General features: G+C 42.8%; 1 long non-coding RNA gene across 1 annotated transcript in view; it reads left to right on the top strand.

Annotated features, from left to right (window-relative positions):
* LOC144055731 (uncharacterized) overlaps positions 1 to 18788 on the top strand; it is a 36415-nt gene extending 17627 nt beyond the window's left edge. The window contains exon 3 of the long non-coding RNA XR_013294927.1: positions 18616 to 18788. This is a non-coding gene — a long non-coding RNA (uncharacterized LOC144055731). The remainder of the gene's footprint in view (positions 1 to 18615) is intronic.
* The last annotated feature ends 1793 nt before the right edge of the window (positions 18789 to 20581 follow it).

Genomic DNA, 20581 nt, shown 5'->3' with positions numbered 1-20581 from the left:
GTCGCGGCAGGTCCTTGTGTGGGCACTGCGGGGGCGCCTCGGACTCACGGCTGGAACAGACACGCACGCCTTGGGGGATTCGCAGGGTGTTTGCAAGTCCTTGCTTGATGCGTGCTTTGGAGCGCGCGCTGTGGCTCAAAGGAAGAAGCCGCATGCTCACCCTCAGCGTCCACGTTTCTCGTGATGATCAGGAAAAGTTCATGGGGCCAAAGGTGAGGTGGAGAGAGGGTGGAAGAGTTGCATGAACGGGAGAAACCTTGAGCAGTTAATAGGGCGAAGGAGAGGGTAAGAGAGTTGCAGGAAAAGAGAAAAAAGTTCCTTCGCGCGCTAGCTTTTAAAACTGTGTCCCCAGGGGGCCGGGCCGCAGTCGCGGGGGCCGGGCCGTAGTCCTGCCCCTTCCGTGCGTATGAAGCAGACTTGGTCGACTGAGACCAAGCTTTTGGGATAGTATTTGATCATTTTTTAATCAGATGCTTCATTTATCATTCTGAACGCATTTCAAACATTACCACAATCATAAAGTTATTGAATCCGCTAAGCTTACTAATTAGCTAAATTTAGGTGGCTACAGAAATTACACACATTCATTTGAGATAGACATACAGGTTGTGTACAAAGATAAACAACAGGAGTTACTTGATGTCAGTCAAGTACATAGAGTCCGTGTATGTCCCCAATTATGTAGACTTAATTAATTATTAATTAATTACGAGCGGCAGGATTCTTGAGGATAACCGATAGTGACCGCTAGAGGGCACTGTTGTACTATATAACTTCCCAGGGGCATTGTATCCAAAAAAACACATGGCTAATTCCTGTGGAAAGACCAGACCATAAAAGATGGTCTGGGGACTGATAAGCAGTTTGCTTGCTTCAGGTTTTCACGGTCTGTAGGAGTTGTGGTATGCGTTTCCTGGGGGTTGTAAAAACAAAATCCAGTCCCTGCTAGAGGGAAACTCAAAGAGTCCTTTTGAACTGAAAACACAGAGTTAAGACACGCACACACATTCCCCAGGGGGAAATGTTTAAAAAGGCAAATAAAATTGAATAATTGAGGGTGACGGGCAATATTCGTTATAATATATATATATATATATGTATACATATACATAGTAGTATAGTATAGTAGTACTAGTAATAGTATTTATGTATGTATGTATGTATATATAGAGAGAGAGAGAGAGAGAAAGAGAGAGGGAGAGCAATTTGCACTTTCCAATTGTTTCAACCTGATTTTGTTGTTGTACATTTTATATGAAATAACAGGTGTTTATCAATTTTATCAATTCAAATGCATTGTGTGTGTTTTTTTTTATTAAATCAATTGTGTAATCAAAACCTAATCAAAAAGAGTTTTTGGTCAATTCATGTAGGTGCAAAAGTAAGTGAACCACTAGGACAAATTGGTAGCTAAACTAACCACTGAAATAAACCAATGAAAACAGAGGTTTAGCAAAGAAATTGTGCATCACTGACTGAAACAGAGACAAAACCACGTCACTTTAGTCTTACCCAGGTGAACCCATACAGATCAGTCGTGCTGAGAGGAAGAGAAATCTCAGGGGACCTCAGGAAGCAGGTAGTGACAGCACATCTGTCTGGGGAAAGCTATTAAGTCATCTAAAAAAAAAAAGCTTCATCATTCCACTGTGAAGCAGATCATTTGCAACTAGATAACACAGAAAATTACTACAATCCTGCCTAGAAGTGGACGGCCTTCTAAAGTATAAGCAAGGAACCGCAAGAAAAATGATAATTCAGGTAAAAAGATAAATTGGAACATCACGTCTCTTTTGCTGTATCTGGGACACATGTGCATGCTTCAACAATCAGAAGAAAAGTCAATCGACAAGGCTTTCATGGAAGGCTTGCTAGGTAGAAGACGCTGTTCACAAAAAAAGATCAAAGCTGCCCATCTCAACTTTGCCAGAGGGTACCTGGACAAACCTGAAACTTTTTGGAAGTCCCCTTTGTGGACAGATGAGTCCAAAATTGAACTGTTTGTTCACAACTAAAACAGTTATGTTAGGTGAAAAGTCAACACTGCATACCAGCAAAATAAACTTCTCCCTACAGTGAAGCAGGGTGGTCAGAATGTTAAGTTCTCCACATAGTCCAGGGAATCATGAATTCAGAAGAATATTGTGAAATCCTGGAACATAACCTGAAGCCGTCCTTTGTGAAGTTACAGCCTGGTAGACGATGGATCATGCAACATGACAATAATCCAAAGCATTCCAGCAATACAACAAAGGAATGTCTGAAGAACAACAAGATTCATGTTCTGGATGTGCCCAGTTAAAATCCTGACCTTAATACTTTCAAAATACTGTGGCGGGACCCGAAGCGGGCAGTTTATGCTAGACGCCCATCCATCCTCTCTTAATTGGCTGCATTTTGCAAGGAAGAGTGGCCAAAAAACAAACAAAGTAGATGTGAAAGACTGATAAGTCACTAACGGAAGTGTTTGGATGAAGTTATCATTGCAAAATGAGGTGCAATGTCTGATTAAGTGAGAGGGTCACATACTGTACTTTTGCACCCATGAAATGAGTTCTTCTTAAATCAACAACTTTTGCTCAATAATGAATGACAATTATTATCATTCTTTTTGTTTAAGTCCATTATTTTCAATGTCAGCATTGTAGATTGGGATTATGACTAAACATTTAATAAGATTATTTTAATATTTTATACAAAAAATCTGACCATGCCTGCAGAGTTCACAACACAGCAGCACTGTGTGTGTGTGTGTGTATATATATATAATTATATATATATATATATATATATATATATATATAAATATTTGTTTTTATTTCCATTTATATTTATTTTTGGGGGATTCAATTTAAATGTGTTTTTATTTTTATTTTGAATACTTGTCATGAGCATCAGCGAATACATCACCGACTATTTATTGTGAATAAAAGTGTTTCAAAACTGTATTTTATTTCCTTTGTTGTATATATTTAAACTAAAGCGAAGTAATTATTTCTGTAGTATATAGTTGATGTATTGCTTTGACTCACTTTATTTTTTAAATTGCTTTATTGAACAGAGAACAATATAACAGTACAACAGCCAGGGGGAGACAAACAAAGGGGAAACTTGTCCTAATATATTATAAAGCTCACACAAATTTAGTTTTATTGGCTTTCTTACTGATGGAGTGTCCAATTGTTTTAATATATTGTTTGACATCATGTTCAAACATAAATAAATTAGGACTCGGATTAATACATTGACATATGTGTAAATGCCGCTTAGCCAATATTATAAGATGCCTTTTGCACTTCCAGATGAATAATTATTGAAGCCCAACAGTATATTTTCAAAACAAAGGGAAAAGTGTGGTTCTGTAATAACTGTCTTTCCCAAATTTTTCAGAGAACGGTCAGTCCCAAAACAAATAAAACAAATCCTCAAGAGATCCTTCACAAAGAGAACAATCTATGTTAATGTCTTTTTGCTGTAGAAAAACTTTGAATGGATAAAATCTATGAAATATTTTGAATGCCACTTCTTTTACTTTGTTATTAAGTATTTGGCAGGCAAAAGCCAGATTTTGTTCCTGTCAAGGTTATTGATTATTGTTCCAATAAAAAAAAAAACATAAGATATAGAGGCAACATCTCTCTGAAACAATTTTCATAAATTGCAGTTGTTATGTTTAGGAGATAAACAATCGTACCAATTTCAGGTTCTGTCGGTAATAAATTCAGGCTCAAGTTGTAGCCAACTAAACCTCTAAATAACATAACACGATACCAAGAGGAATTGCATTAACAATGGTGGTTTTAAAATCAGAAACAGAAATGGCATCATACTTCAAAACAAATTCCTGGTGGGTCAAAAACAAGCCATTCAATTTAAACAATTGACCAACCAAAAGAATGTTATGAGAGAACCAAAAAGGAAAAAATAAGGATTGGCATATGGACACCATGTTCTTACCATGCTGCTACGATTTCATAGTGTTTTGCAATAGGTGTTTCCACTTTCATGTTCCAATCATGCCTTGTTGCTCACAACGACCAGGCAGCGGTATTATGATGCACGTGTTCACTGGAGGCCCACAGAGAAGGAAATTGTGGGAAGTGAAAGTCAAATGAGAGGACTGGAAAGCAAATAACACTTAATTGCTGTGCAAAGTTAAGTAAAATTTGAAAATTTGAAGTAGGTGAGACTGCACAATGCAACCTTCGCCCTTTTATCAAGACTTAGAATTAAAAATAAAATAGAATTGATTTTAATTATAAATCTGTACAAAGTAAATTGACTTAAAATAAAATTATCGATTTTAACTCTTGATTAAACAGAGCCCATAATATGGAAATGAGTTATTGTGGATTTTGTGTTGTAGATAAAAGTTCAAAATATTGTACATGCACATGCAATTGAAAAGCCATTGATAAAAAATTTTTTAAAATATGACATTTGTTCGTCAGTTACACTGAAATCATGTTTAAATTTTAATTTAGGACCATATATTTCTTCATTATGACAAACAAATTACAGAGAAACACGTTATAATACATTCATTGGTACCATGAAAAATATTAAGCCAAAGACAGGAGATAGCAAAAACATGTAATCAGATCTCTTATTTGTGAGGACTCAGGCGCAGGGATTTGGTTAGACTCAACGGCTGGAGTTTAATTAACACAAATCACCTCTGGACTGAGGGAAAAACCACTGAACAAAAGATGCGCCAAACTGGAGGAAAAAACAAGGCACTCAAAAAGGGTAACAAAGGGCGCTCCAAACAGGAGGTAAAAACTGGATACAAAAGAACACGAGAGCAAGACTAGACAAGGGCTGTGGATATTAGCTGTGGGAACACTTCCATGCACAGGACGTGGCACTTTGGCAACAAGACAAGGGAGACGCAGACTATTTAACACATGAGGGTGATTGGGAACAGGTGGACACAATCAATGAATGGGGTGGACGGAAGTAAAGGCAAGTGACCTGAAACGAGAGGAGAGTTAGACCTTCAAAATAAAACCGGAAATGACAAGACAAAAAAAACAAAACCACCGCATTGCGACATGTCGAGCTGCTGACCATATCCGGCGACATCGGCGGATCATAGCATGGACGGATGGGACGTAAAAAAGGAGGATCGTAGCCATAAACGCCGGAATCCTGTTGCAAATGTGGGGCAAAGAGTTATGTGCAAATTCGACCCATACCATATGTTTGCTTCATGATGAGGGGTTCTGTGACACCATGCATCTCCAGTTGCTGGTTGAGCCTTGACCGTTGGCCTCAGGATGGTAGCCTGATGTCATGCTGGCCATGGCTCCTAACATATTACAAAACTCCCTCCAAAACCGGGAGATGAACTGAGGGCCTCGGCCCTTCACAATGTTACGGGGGAACCCATGGACACGAAAAACGTGGTTGATCATGATTTCGGTCTTTCTGGCTGAGGGTAACTTTGACAGTGCTATGAATTTTGCCATTTTTGAGAATCAGTCAACAACGGTAAGTATCGTGGTTTTACATTGTGAGACCGGTAACAAAGTTCAAGGAAATTTCTGTCCATAGTCTGGATGGAATTGGGAGAGGTTGGAGGAGACCCATTCGTGGTCGGGTGAAGGTCTTGTTCCGGGCGCAGACTGTGCAGGCCTCGACGTACTCTCGTATTGCAGACTCTATGGCAGGCCACCAGAACCCCCGAGCAATGGCGAACTTGGTTCTGCGAACCCTGGTGTGATAGGAGAGACATGAGGAGTGTGCCCAATGGATCACCTGAGGGCGCAGAGACTCAGGAACATAGAGGCGACAAGGTGGGCACTCATCTGGAGAAGAGTCTTTGTTGGCCTTTTTAACATCATCCTCGATCTGCCATCTTACCGCTCCCACCACACAGTTCTGTGGCAGAATGGGCTCCGTCTCCTTCTTTGCAGGCTCTGGGTCGTGGAGACGAGATAGGGCGTCCAACTTGGTGTTACGGCACCCCAGCCTATAGGTGAGAGTAAAGGAAAAGCGGTTGAAAAACAGCGACCATCTGGCCTGTCGTGATTTGAGTCTTTTAGCTTTGCGTAGGTATTCCAGATTTCGATGATGAGTCCAGACCACAAAGGGTTGCTCCGCTCCCTCGAGCCAGTGTCTCCACTCCTCCAAGGCCACCTTCACAGCCAGAAGTTCCCTGTCACTGATGCTTTAGTTCTGTTCTTATTTGGAAAGCCGCCGGGACAGGAATGCACAAGGATGGACCTTACCATCCTCAGGGGATCGCTGTGACAAAACGGCATCCACCTCCACCAAGAACTGCCGCTTGGGGTCCGTGACTCTCAGGATTGGAGCCACTGTGAAACATTGCTTGAGCGAATTGAACGCCATCTCAGCCTCGGGAGACCAATGGAACCGTACCTGGGGAGAGGTCAAGGCATGCAACGGCACGGCAATGAACGGCCTGTAAAAATTGGCAAAGCCCAGAAACTGCTGGACCTTTTTACAGGACTCAGGGGTAGGCTAATCCTTGCTGCACTAACCTTGTTGGCCTCCATTTGTACCCTTCCTGGAGCCACCACGAACCCCAGGAAGGAGATGGTTTTAACGTGAAAAAGACTCTTTTTGGCCTTGACATACAGTTTGTGGTCTAGCAGCCGTTGGAGTACTTGAGTGACATGATTTTGGTGAGTGGCTAGGTCAGGTGAGTATATCAAGATGTCATCTAAATATACATACACAAAATTGTCAATAAAGTCTTTAAGCACATTGTTAATGATGGCCTGAAAAACCACAGGTGCATTGGTGAGACCGAAGGGTCTTAGCGATCCATTATTCTTGTAAACAAAGAAAAATCCAGCCGCAGTCGGAGACGAGGAGGGCCGAATAAGTCCGGCCTTCAAGGATGTGTCTATATAGTCATTCAAAGCTTTGCGTTCAGGCTCCGAAACAGAGTACAATCGACCTTTGGGAATAGTGGACCCTGGGATTAAGTCAATGGCACAATCATAGTCCCGATGTGGTGGAAGAGACAGGGCTTTGGTTTTGTTGAAGACCTCGCGGAGGTGATGATAGCATAATGGAACCAAGTTCAAGTCCAGGTATTCATTGTCTGTAGAGGGTTGGATGGACACGAGGTTAACAGCAGCAGAGTTCATCGTCGGCCGGCTTGCCCACCGCATGGTCAATGCAGTCCCTTTCCCAGTCCATAACCTCTCCAAAGCGCCAGTCTACATGTGGGTTGTGCATGCACAACCAGAGATGACCCAAAACCAGGGTGTGAGATGGGGACTGGAACACGTAGAATCGAAGGTATTCTTTATGTCCCCCTGTTCACATTTCGAGTGGTTCCGTGCCACAAGATACAACAAACAGTTCCCTGCCATTGAGTGCCCTGGCTTTGATGGGTGTGTTCAGAGGTCTGGTTTGTGCCTTTAAATGTCTCACGACTCCCCAGTCCATAAGGCTTTTATCAGCCCCTGAGTCTATGAGTGCCTGCAATGCAGTGGTGGTGGCGTTGTGGTTGATGATAACAGGTTTGAGTTTGCATGCCTCGGTTCCCGAAGCAGAGCGTGGACTCACCGGGGTAGCTTGCTTAGCAGGGCATGCGACAACGAGATGTCCGGGTTCGCCGCAGTAGTAGCACCGGCCTTTCTGGCGGCGGCGCTGTCGTTCCTCAGGAGAAAGTCGGGCTCTGCCCCGCTGCATTGGTTCGTCCTCCCGTCCTTGAAATGCATGCAAGTTCAGTGCCAGAGAAGGAGGAGACTGTGGCGCTCCCGTAGATTGCGGTCGTAGGAGAATCCCCGGCACTGGTCTTCTCTGGGGCCCACCAGCCGGGACGAGCTCCCACCTCCGATGGTCGGTGCGGATGGCAAGAGTGATGAGAGAGTCCAGATCGGGGAGGAAGCCTATGGGCACCAAGAGGTCTTGAATCTGCATGGCCAGTCCCTTCAAAAAATGCATTCCAGCCACTCTCAGCCGACAACGTACGAAAGCGTATAGCATAATCGCTTACAGACTCCTTGCCTTGCTTGAGGTTACTTAGCTCTCTGGCTTTTTCACGGTCGGTGCTGACAGGATCAAAAACTAGGAGGAGGGCAGCCAGGAACCAGGATAGGGCATGGCAGGTTGGGGAATCCCGTGCCCATTCAGCGGTGGCCCAGGCTCTGGCCCTTCCAGTCAGGTGTGAGATGATTACAGTGTCCAGAATCTCCCGAGTAGCTTTCAGGTGCGGCCAGTTTCATGCCCAGCCTGGCAAAAGATGGGGTCGGGGCGGGCAGTCCAGCCAGTGGTTCCGGCCGTACGGGAGGTGCGACGGAGCTACGCAGATGGCTCACCAGCTCCTGGATGTGTCCGGGGATATCGCCTAGCTGGGTGGCAATGGCGTGCTGGAACTCCTCTTGAAGTGACAGGCGCTCCTCTTGGTTCCGCAGCATGGCTTCCCATTTGCCTGCTGGCCGAAGTGTACTGACAAGGCAAGGCAGGGAGGGCTCAGGCGCAGGGATTTGGTTAGCCTCAATGGCTGCAGTTTAATTAACACAAATCACCTCTGGACGGAGGGAAAAACTACTGAACAATTGACGCTCCAAACTGGAGGAAAAAACAAGGCACTCAAAAAGGGTAACCCTTTGATACCCGTTGCGCTCCAAACAGGAGGTAAAAACTTGATACACAAACAAAACACAGGAGCAAGACTAGACAAGGCAATGGCTGTGGATATTTGCTATGGGACCGCTTTCATGCACAGAACGTGACACTTTGGCAACAAGACAAGGGAGACACAGACTATTTAACACAGGAGGGTGATTGGGAACAGGTGACCACAATCAAGGAATGGGGCGGACACAGACACCACATGAGGAAGGGCAAGTGATCTGTAACGAGAGAAGAGTTAAACTTTCAAAATAAAACCGGAAATGACAAGACAAAAAACCCCAAACCACCCCATTGCGAAATGAAAATTTGAACATATTATGTGTTATGTATAGAGTTGTCAAACGATTATTTTTTTAAATCAGATTAATCACATTTTGGAATTTTGATTAGTCACGATTAATCGCTTAACAAAAAAGTTTTTTTTTATCAACATTTTTTCCCCGCCAAATTTGAAGAGCACCAGGTTGTGTTAATTTGTTTTTACATTTAATGTTATGAGGACATCTTCAACATTTTTTGATCCACTACACACGCTCATCCTCCTCTTTTTCTAATCAGTTAATTACTTGCATAATTTAAAATGGAAAAAAATGACCCCAATATTAGAAAGAAAGAAAGTTATTTTGCGTACAAAAAGATAGGCATAATCATGCGCTACTCGCTTGAGTGCAAGCCCTGCCCTGTCGCCGAGGGTAACAACATGGCGTCCTTGTTTTCAGTTGGTCAGACTCTCTCTATATACGACTTTGTCAACCACAATACAACAGTGCCGCTTAGCGATCACAGTAGTAACAATACCCCACATAAAATATCCCAACAAAATGGCTCTGTAGCTCCCCCAACAATAGAAAAACAAAAAACAATTTTGTCACATTTGACCTAAGGCTACAAAAATTCGCAGGCACGTGTAGCACCCTGAGAATTTTTGAATGTCCAATTTTAGCCCATTTTTGCACATTTACAGGCCACATACGTTTGCCCATTTCTCCTACATGTTTCATCCGGTTGACTTCAATCTTGGGCTGTACTATTTCAAGACCTGGGACAACTGGGAAAAAAATCTTGAGTTTTCGAAATACTATATGACAGCATCAAATGTTGCGTTTAATATTTGCTTTGCCAGAAAGGAAGCAATGCTTAATTACAGTGTGTAATAGTTGATCATTAGATGACGCCAAAAAATACAATACAGCCGAAGCACATGCATTTTGAAGCATCCAAACTATGGTGATTCAAGGAGACCAATCCTTGCAAGCCGATCACCAATATTATTATTTGGCGTGAGTGAGAGAGCATCCCGGCGAGCGACAGCAACTTGGCAACCGTGGAAAACCGCGGCAAGCGATGCCGAAAAACCGGTGCTAGCCGGATCAGCTAACAAGAGCGGCTAGTGGGAATTAGCTGAGACATAGGCTGGATCGAGCGGCTAACAAGAGCGGCTGATCAAGTCACATCAATTCAAGACGCTAGAAAAAGCTTTTGAGAGCAAAACAGTGAGTGACAAGCGGCAAGAGCCCCAATCACGGGACTCAGCAGTGACCAACAGCAAGCCCCAGATGTGGATGGTAAGTGGCGGTCAATCTATTGGGTCCAACACCGTGAACAAGGCTAACTACGTTCACTGAGTTGTCCTTTGGGCCCCAGTATCCAGGGGGCAAGCCCTATAGCCCCACCGTGCTGTCTCCATTTGCCCACCGGGGTTGGGAGAGGCCCCGCTGGTCGCTCCTCTTAACTCACTACACAAGTTTTGCACAATATACTTTGTTAATAGACACATAGGACACATGACACACACTTTGGGGGGTGGGGTAGGGTGAAGACACCGACTGTGTGTCGGGTGGGTGTGTCGGGGTGGGGAGACACCGGGTGGGGAAGACCGCAGTATTAAGCAGTGCTGCGCTCCCCCATCTGTATCCCTGCCACACAAACAGCCCCCCCCCCTATTTTTTTTTAATGCACCACATACACTAACCAACACGTCTGGGAAGCAGGTGGATCAGAGCGGGGGGATATCATTTCCCTCTGCTCCATTTCACCTGCTCCCAAATTTAATGCACCACACACACACACACACACTTGTATATACTCTGGGTAGGGTTACATCCACGGTGTAGGGGTAGAGTCGTGACGACCGGGACGTTTCCCCGCCGGGTCTGGGGTTCGGGGGTGTCGCCCGTCTCCCGGTGCTCCCATCCCTGGGGGGTGTCTGGGAATTTGGGGGCCAGGGGGCAGCGGGGGCTGGGTTGTAGTGGGTGGCGGGTGTGGGAGGGGTGCTGGGTGTTGTGGGGGGAGCGGGGGCTGTTGCCTGCCGTGCCCCGTTCTGCTGCGTTGGGTTTGGGGCGCGGGCCGTGTTGGGGTGGGGTGGCGCTCCGGGCTGCTGGGTTTGCTCTCCGGCCGGTGGCCCCTGCGTAGCCCGGGGATTGTGCCTTGGCGCTGCTGCGGCCTGGGGGGTTGTACTTGCTTTTTACAAGCCGGGATTGACGGCTACCCTCTTTGGTGGAGGTTTTCATGCATGCCAGATCCACCACACCAGCATCTACCGAAATTCAAACACAATCTGCTTCTTCCTCTGGTCGTTGAATCGGTGGAGGCTGATGTCTGTGCATCTCACTCTGCTTCATCTATCCTTCCTTCCTTTCCTCAGTCTTTCCTTAAGTCTCTTAACTCTTTGACTGCCAGACGTTTTCAAAAACGGGTTGTCCCCAGTGCCAGCCGATTTAAGCATTTTGACTGATCTTTCAAGGTCCACAGAAAATGTTGTGTTTGGACTATGGAAACACACATACTACCAAATGAAAGATTGGACTCTCATCTTTCATCAGAAAAAAAAGTTTGTTTCTACCTTATTCCGTTCTTCAGCAATCAACAATAGAAAATAGGTTAGTTTCACCGAAATGCTCTGTTTTGAAACAAAAAGCGGAGAAAAAGAGCTTTTTGTGAAACGATGTTATTTCATGCACTCCAGTGAATTCTACACTTGTTTTTGTCCATAAATGATGCCACAAACACCTAAATAGTGCTTTACTTCTGTAATACACCACCACCAACAATGAAAAAGTGTTTTTAGTTTGCAAAATAACAGTTTATTTACAGAAAAGCGTAACAGTTTATTTACAGAACAGCGTAACAGTTTATTTACAGAACAGCGTAACAATTTGACAAAGTATTTACAAAGGTGTGCATGTGTGACTATTTACAATTGTGTGGAGTTTGAACTACACAATTTTTCTTTTTGTGTGGTATACAGTGAAACACTCCCCTGGGTGCAAGGGGATACAGCAGGATTTGCACCACAGGTTTGTTTCACTGCAAATGCCCTTTCGTGTGCAGACCCTACACTTTCTTGCTGGCTTTTTTTTCCGGGAAGTAGCAGGAATGTGTTGCAGCGTGTGTTTGGCCATGTTGCCATCAAGTCGGCTTTCAGGATCATTATGTGGTGACCTGGTGTTTTGTCTGGCTTCATGTCCTTCCATCCCAACTTCCTCCTGGTCTTGTGGCAACAGCCACCCTCTCACCACCTGCTGGATGAACTCCAAAAAATGTTGACACTTCCCAGGATTTTTTTCTTTGTGCAATATGTATGCATTGAACATGCATATCTGGAACATATATGCAACAAACTTTTTGTGCCACTTCAAAGTTTTACGTGTGAATGGGTGGTATGAGATGTTTTGATCCATCTTGTCCACTCCATTCATCTTGGAATTGTAGTCCACAACACAAATGGGTTTTTGGAAAGGCACTTTTTTTTTGTGCCTTCCGCCACACCTCCACTGTCCGCATTTCATCTTCATGAAACGTTGTCACCATCCTCAACAAACGTTTGTCCTGCCATGCCACAATCAAAACATTTGTGTTGTGAATTTGCTTACAACGTGATTGAACACAGGACGGATTTTAAATAGTTTGTCGTCTGAACTGTGTGTCTCGTTGTCGTTGAAATGCAGGAAACTCCAGATGAGCTGGAAGCGGTTTCGAGGCATCGCGCGACTGAAAAATGGTGTCGTCTCTATTTCATTCTGAGTCCAATACATTTCTATACTGGGCTTGTTTATATAACCAGTAAGAAATTGCAGTGCAAAAAAAGTTTTGAGTTCGGACACAGACACTGGCTTCCAAGCATGACTCCTGCAGTGTGGCAGACTTTCAGCCCGTTTTTGCATAGACTGGCGTGCATATAAGTTTGTCTGATCAGCAATGTGCTGCAGAAGCTCGTCCGTGATGAAGAGTTGCAGGAAGTCAACTGGCCGGGTCGAATTCAGCTCTGCTGCGGCACCTCTCGGTCCTGGCTCCGCAGTAAAGGGGAATGAGTTTGGCTGCCAGCCTGCTTCATGCCAGCCAGAATTTTTGGGATCTGCAAATATACATTTCAATATCATATAATATTCATTTTAGATCAGTGTGATGCTATATATGTGTTTACCTTTTTTCTGGGATCCACTGGTCCTTGGACCTTTATTTTGCTCACTCTGAGCTGCAGCTGAAAGAAATATATACAATTACAATAATATCGAAAGACCGTTTTCTTTTGTTGCTACGGTGTATTGAAAACACTTTTTTTTATACCTCTCTTTGTCGTCTTTGCAGAGGGACGTCGTTGTGAGCACGATCCGCGATCTATGAATGCACATTCACGTTACACGAGGTGCTAACAGCGTGCCGGAAAAGTATCTCATAGCAAGTTTGTGCTTACCTTCGCATCTCTTCTGCGGATAAAAGACTGTCCGTATCACTTTCTCCGTGGTCAGATTGTACCCACTCCTCCGAAGAATATCCATCGGACTCAGGATACTCTTCGTCGTCGTCCGAATCAACGTCCTCGTGCGGAGAAGTGCTCGGTCGTGCACCACGTTTTCCGGCGCTAGCACCGCTAGCCTCTGAGGCCTTAAAACGTGGTCGAAGCTGCCGCCGCGTGTACGCTGCAACTTCGGCATCAACCTCGTTGTCACCATCATCATCATCGTCGTCCGATATAACGTCCTCGCGTGCAGAAGTGCTCGGTCGTGCACGACGTTTTCCGGCGCTAGCACCGCTAGCCTCTGAGGCCTTAGGACGTGATCGAAGCTGCCGCCGCGTCAACGCTGCAGCTTCGGCGTCAACCTTGTTGTCACCATCATCATCCCCATCGTCACAAACGTGCACTTTAGCACTGGTTGATGCTTCTCCTTTTTGAAAAAAACGATCAAGCGTGAGCTGCTTCTTACCATCGGTCGCCATTTTTTGTTTCTCCTCAATTCTCATCTCCTCCTCGACGCTCTCGCCCCGCCTTGCCTTTTACACTACTGACGCCCACCCGATCTTGTCAAAAGAGAGTCATCGCTGCCCTCTAGGGGCCAAAAATAGTCATTAGGCTCAAGAAACCTGCTTGAAACTTTCAGGAGAGCTCCGCAAGCCTTCACAGCACCCGTTTCAAAAAAAAAAAAAAATGGGAGGACGTCTTTTAACGTCTTTGGCGCTCCTCCGTAGGTTTTTGCAGAACGTCATTTAACGTCTTTGGCAGTAAAAGAGTTAAGGTCTCCCTAATGTGTTGGAATTTGGATTCTGGTTGGTAACCCGGTGGGTAGTAGGTGAAGTCTGGTCGGTGCTGGATTTCACTTTCCTTTCTTTTATTTGATCCTTCCTTGGGTCTCCTGACAACTATACAACTCTAGCGGGATTCTGAAGTATTTGATTTAGGTGAACGGTATGGAATTTTTAATACATTTTAGGTGAATTAATGAGCAAACACTCACACACACGCACATATGCACCTGCACATGCACATACTCACGCACATACAAAAAAAAGGAAGAAAAAAAAGAGAGAGAGAGAGCAATGATGATGACATGTCGAATCGATAAGGTTACCCAATGAACAATACTGAGCGTTCTCTCTCTAAAAAAAAAAGAGTTGTCTTTTGGGCAGCCATAGCAGGAAGATGGTGGTGAAATATGTCAGCCTCTTGTAAGGTGAGACTCCACTCTTCCTTGCCCTGCCCGCTTCAGGTCCCGCCACAGAATTTTGAAAGAATTGAAGTCAGGATTTTAACTGGGCGCATCCAGAACATGAATCTTGTTGTTCTTCAGACACTCTTTGCTTTTATTGCTGGAATGCTTTGGATTATTGTCATGTTGCACGATACATCTTCTACCAGGCTGTAACGGCTTCAGGTTCTGTTCCAGGATTTCACAATATTCCTCTGAATTCATTCATAGGTCCTGAGGTTGATAAGTCAGCCCAGAACTTAACATTCTCACCACCCTCCTTTACTGTAGGGAGAAGGTTTAGAAGGTTATTTGCTGGTATGCAGTGTTGACATGACTGTTTTAGTTGTGAACAAAAAGTTAAAATTTTGACTCATCTGTCCACAAAAGGGACTTCCAAAAAGCTACAGGTTTGTCCAGGTACTCTTTGGCAAAAATGAAATGGGCAGCTTTGATCTTTTTTTGTGAGCAGAGTTTTATACCTAACAAGCCTTCCATGAAAGCCTTGTCGATTGACTTTTCTTCTGATTGTTGAAGCATGCACATGTGTCCCATGCAGCATATAGGTCTACTTTTTTTTCTTTTTTTGGGAGAGAGCTCAGTATTGTTCATTCAGTAATTTTACCGATTTGACATGTCATCATCATTGCTCTCTCTTTTATTTTTATTTTGTATGTGCGTGAGCGTGTGCATGTGCGTGTGTATCTGTTTGTGCATGTGTGCGTGCGTGCGTGTGGGTGTGTGCTCATTAATTCACCTAAAATCTATTAAGAATCCCATACCGTTCACCTAAACCGATTACTTCAGAATCCAGCTAGAGTAGTGAGGTTGTCAGGGGGCCCGAGCAAGGATCAAAGAAAAGAAAGGAATGTGAAATCCAGCACCAACCAGACATCACCTACTACCCACCGGGTTACCAACCAGAGTCTTTCACCAACCCCAGAAAAATCTAAATTACAACAAATTAGGGAGACCTCAAGAAACCAAGGAAAGGACGGAAGGATAGATGAAGCAGAGTGAGATCCACAGACATCAGCTTCCACCGATTCAACGACCAGAGGAAGAAGCAGATTGTGTTTGAATTTCGATAGATGCTGGTGTGGTGGATCTGGCATGCATTAAAACCTCCACTACTGAGGGGAGCCGTCGACCCTGGCCAGGAGGGAGCAAGCACAACCCCCCCAGGGCCTCCCAGCTCACCGCAGCGCCAAGGCACAACCCCCGGGCCCTGCAGGGTTCACCGGCCGGAGAGCAAACCTAGGAGCCACGAGCGCCCCCCCACCCCAACACAGCCCGCGCCCCCAACGCAGCAAAACGGGGCACGGCAGGCCCGCCAGGCACCCCACTGGCCCACAGCCCCCGTCCCCCCGCCCCCATCCACCACAATCCAGCCCCAGCTGCCCCCAGGTCCCCAAACCCCCAGCACCCTCCCACCAACAGTGAGTGTATGTGGTGCATGGGGGGATGGGGGCGTGGTGGCGAGGCGTGGATACGGATGGGGGACCGCAGGACTGCTTAATACTGCGGTCTGCCCAAACCGATGTCACCCCACTACGACCCCCCCGCCCCCCAGTTGTGGGGTGCATTAAAATTGGAGGGGAGTTGTAGGACGAAGACGGTGCCTCCACCCTTCAAGTGTAGATTGAAATTGTTTACGTGGTAAGTCAGTTGTTGTTAGGTCACCTAGCAAACACAAGTTTGGAGATAAAGGTATCCTACAGTCCAAGATAGCGGAAAGTTTTTCTAAGACTTTAGTCCAGAAATACATAACCGGAGTGCATAACCATAAAGCATGAAAATAAGTGTCTGTAGTGTTTTGTAAACACTGGAGACAAATGTCGGAGTCTGAGAGTCTCATTTTCTTCATCATATATTGAGTAATGTATGTTCTATGAATAATTTCATATTGGATAAGTTGTACATTTGTGTGTTTTGTCATTTTAAATACGTTTTCACAAACTTGAATCCAAAAGTCAGATTCCGGAGCTATAGACAAGTCTGTCTCCCATTTCGAGATGGGTAAAGACATTTTATCAGTATACGAAAGTAACATATATATTTTTGAGAGTTTTTTTGTTGTTGTTGGAGAAAGCTTGGTAATATCTTTAGCTAAAACAGGCAGTTGGAGCTTGGGATTTTTTTCTATATCATACTTTTAACTTGCAGATAATGTAAAAAAAAATCAGTTTTTTATTTTGTATTTTTGGAGCAAGGATGCATATGATATAAACATATTATCTGAGAAAAGATGGTGGAGATGTGTAATTCCTTTCTGCTCACACACCTAAATAAAATGATTGGATGTTAAGTTGAAAGTCGGGGTTATGCCATAGGGGAGAAAGCCTGCAGGGCTACACTTGGGCTTTTGTAATTTCTAGTGCCTTCCACCAGGCAGTCAGGGTGGCGGAAATCATTGGGTTTTTAAAACAATTATGTCGCTTAATCGATGTTGTAATAAAGAGTAAATCTAAAAGTCTGAGGTTATAACAATCCTTCTGTTCTAGTTCCAGCCAGCAGTTAGTATCTCTGTTGGGTTGTGCCCATAGAATGATATATTGTAGCTGGTTAGCTATATAGTAGTGCATAAAATTTGGTGCCTCCAGACCTCTTCTGGATTTACTTTTCTGAAGAGTAGATAGACTAATCTTTGCTTTTTTTTTATTTCAGTAAAATTTTGTAACGGCCGAGTCCAACAACTGGAACCAGTTAGACGTAGGTTTATATGGAATCATTGAGAAAAAATAGTTTATTTTGGGTAAAACTTTCATTTTAGTGGTGGCTATTCCTCCTATTAGAGAAATAGGAAGATTATTCCAGCGCTCCCAGTCACTATAAATGCTATCCAGAAGTGGAGTAAAGTTTAAATGAATTAAATCAGTTAATTTAGGTGAGATTTTTATGCCTAAGTATTTTAAATTACCTATAGGAAATGAGTAGTGTGGGTCCTGGCTTGTATGGTTCCATGAATTTTCTGTAATAGGTAGAAGTGTTGATTTTTTCCAGTTAATAGAATAATCTGATAAATGTGAGAATTTAGTTATTAAGTTAAATACTTCTCCTAATGAAATAGCAGTTTTTTTTTAAATAAAGTAAAATATCATCGGCATATAGATTAATTTTGTGTTCTGTTACCCCAGAGTGAATTCCTTGAATCCTTCTTTCCTGGCGTATAGCTAATGCAAGCGGCTCAATAAATATTGCAAATAATAAAGGGGACAGTGGGCATCCCTGTCCTGTGCCTCTCTGTCGAGTAAAACTCTGAGATATAATCCCATTAGTAGTAACTGTAGCTTTAGGAGAATCATATAATACTGACACCCAGTGAATAAATGACTTCCCAAAGCCAAATTTATTTAAAACAGCAAAGAGGAAGGACCAGTTAACTTTGTCTTTGCCTTTTTATCATGCCGCTGTGACATGCTAATAAGGTTAAAGAGTCTCCTAATATTATTATTAGAGTGACGACCTTTAATAAAGCCTGTTTGGTCGCTATGAATGATTGTCGAGATTACTGTTTCTAGTCGAGATGCGAAAGCCTTAGCGATAATTTTAATATCAGTGTTAATTAGTGAAATCGGACGGTAACTTGATGGAAGGGTGGGGTCTTTTTCTAGATTTAATAAAAGTTTAATTGCTGCTATATTCATGTGTGGGCGTATGTAACCATTAGTTTTAATCTATGTTACTACACTTAAGAATAATGGACCAAGCATTGACCAAAAGTGCTTAAAAAATATAGCTGGATAACCATCCGGGCCAGGTGCTCTGCCATTAGGCATACTATCTAGAGCACTGTACAGCTCGTTTATAGTAAGTATAGTATAGTAAGTAAGTATAGTAAGCAAAAGAGGTCTACAAATCCCTTGATGTGATGTTCGAGTTGGCTTTTTACCTGAATTATCATTTTCTTGTGGTTCTTTTTGATATTTTAGAAAGTCGTACACTTCTAGGCAGGATTGTAGTAATTTTCAGTGTTCTCTAGTTGCAGATGATCTGATTCACAGAGGAATGATAAAGCTCTTTTTTTTTTTAGATGACTTCATAGACTTCCCCAGACAGATGTGCTGTCACTACCCACTTCCTGAAGTCCTCTGAGATTTCTCTTCCTCTCAGCATGACTGACCTGTATGGGTTCACCTGGGTAAGACTAAAGTGATGTGGTTTTGTCTCTGTTTCAGTCAGTGATGCACAATTTCTTCGCTAAACCTCTCATTTCATCGGTCCATTTCAGTGGTTAGTTTAGTTTCCAATTTGTCCTACCTGATCCTACTTGACTGCTTGTTTTAAGCAATGCATCTTAGGGATCACTTACTTTTGCACCTACATTAATTGACCAAAAACTCTTTTTAATTTAGTTTTGACTATACAATTTTATCTTATCTAACTCGATATATATATATATATATATATATATATATATATATATATATATATATATATTTATATTTTTTTTAGTAGTCCGACTAAGTAGGAAGAAGAATAGTAAGAAAACCCACAAAATAAGGTAAACCTGCAATACATAAAGTTATGGTTACAATTTAAAATCTGTTACAGTTACAGATGAAAGTCCGCGTAACAGCGAGTCCGTTGAACCAACAATTATAGCAAGGGAACACCACAAATATTTGTGATTGATTTGTTTGTTGAATATTGGCACTTATTATTAAAAGTGACATCATAAGTCAAAGTTTTCCACCCCAGTATCAGCATCCAGATGTTTAAAAGTTTGAACACAATTGCCAAAGATAATGGCCTGATACAGAGCTTATATGTTTAAAAACACTTCCAGGGATATATATCATGTGCATACCTGCTGAGAGCAAATTCATGTGGGCAAGGAGGTTGCCCATTTTCTCCTTGGTCATCTGTTGATCTTCACAGACAAATATTTGTTCCAGTTTTGAGGTAATTTTGCAGTATAGTCAGGATTATGTAACACAGAATTCCTAAGAAATCTGCTGCATTAGACAAAAATAAAAAATATATTTGGAAAAAAAAAACATGTAAGGAATCATTTTTTTTAAAAGTATTAATTTACTTCTTCAAACATATTCCGTAATATATAAACTCACCATGCTTGAAGTTTTAGGTAAAGATTGGATATTTTTTGGTGGCACTCTTGCTCTGCAGTTAAATCTGATTTTGTGATCGACAAGAATACATTAGTGCAATCTAGAGTACAGTTAAATTGAGGACAATTATGCAAATATATCTCTGAGCCAGCAGATGGTTTAATAATTTAGTCAAATTTTAACCCAATATTTAATCAAACTGGCTAAAAAGATGACCCAACAGCGTTGACCCAACAGCGTTGACCCAAAAGTTGAGTTACAAATTTATTACAGTATTTTTAAGGGTGTAGTCGTCCATTGCTGGAGCTCTCCAATGCAAGGCAGCGAGACTTCCTTGTTCACCGGGGCCGCTCACTCGACCAATGAAAGGCAGGTTGCAACAGCGGAGTCCAACCCAAGACACGCTTAGGACCACCCCTTCATTTGAATAACATTTCGTCCTGGCAGAACGTCTGGAGCATGAAATAAATAAATGTGAGTGCAGAGCGTTTTTATTTATTGACTGATATTTAATTCATTAATTAATTTCTATATTTTTTTTTATTTCAACATTTATTTTTAAATTTATTTTTTGAATCTCATTTGATATTTGTATTTATTTGTACTAAAAAGCGGATATAAAAAATATAATAAAAAAATAAGTAGTGAGCTGGCTGTCCGAATCACCAAACAGAAAGAAGGCACGCTATATTAGGCTACTATATAGTGCGGGGCTATGGTGAATGAGGGATTAATTAGGAGACAAGGGTGGACATTCAGACACAGCCGGTGATTTTTTTAAATTTTATTTTTAATTCTTTTATTTAACAAATTGAAATCAAAAGCCAAAAAATTGGCAAACATTAACCAGCACAGTTAATTTACATGTCATTATACACAACGATCTCACAATAACAGATACACAGCTTTTCTGATATATGCCAATGG

Source organism: Vanacampus margaritifer, chromosome 7, assembly GCF_051991255.1.
Source record: "Vanacampus margaritifer isolate UIUO_Vmar chromosome 7, RoL_Vmar_1.0, whole genome shotgun sequence".
Lineage (NCBI taxonomy): Eukaryota > Metazoa > Chordata > Actinopteri > Syngnathiformes > Syngnathidae > Vanacampus > Vanacampus margaritifer.
This window is presented reverse-complemented; position numbering and strand designations above follow the sequence as displayed.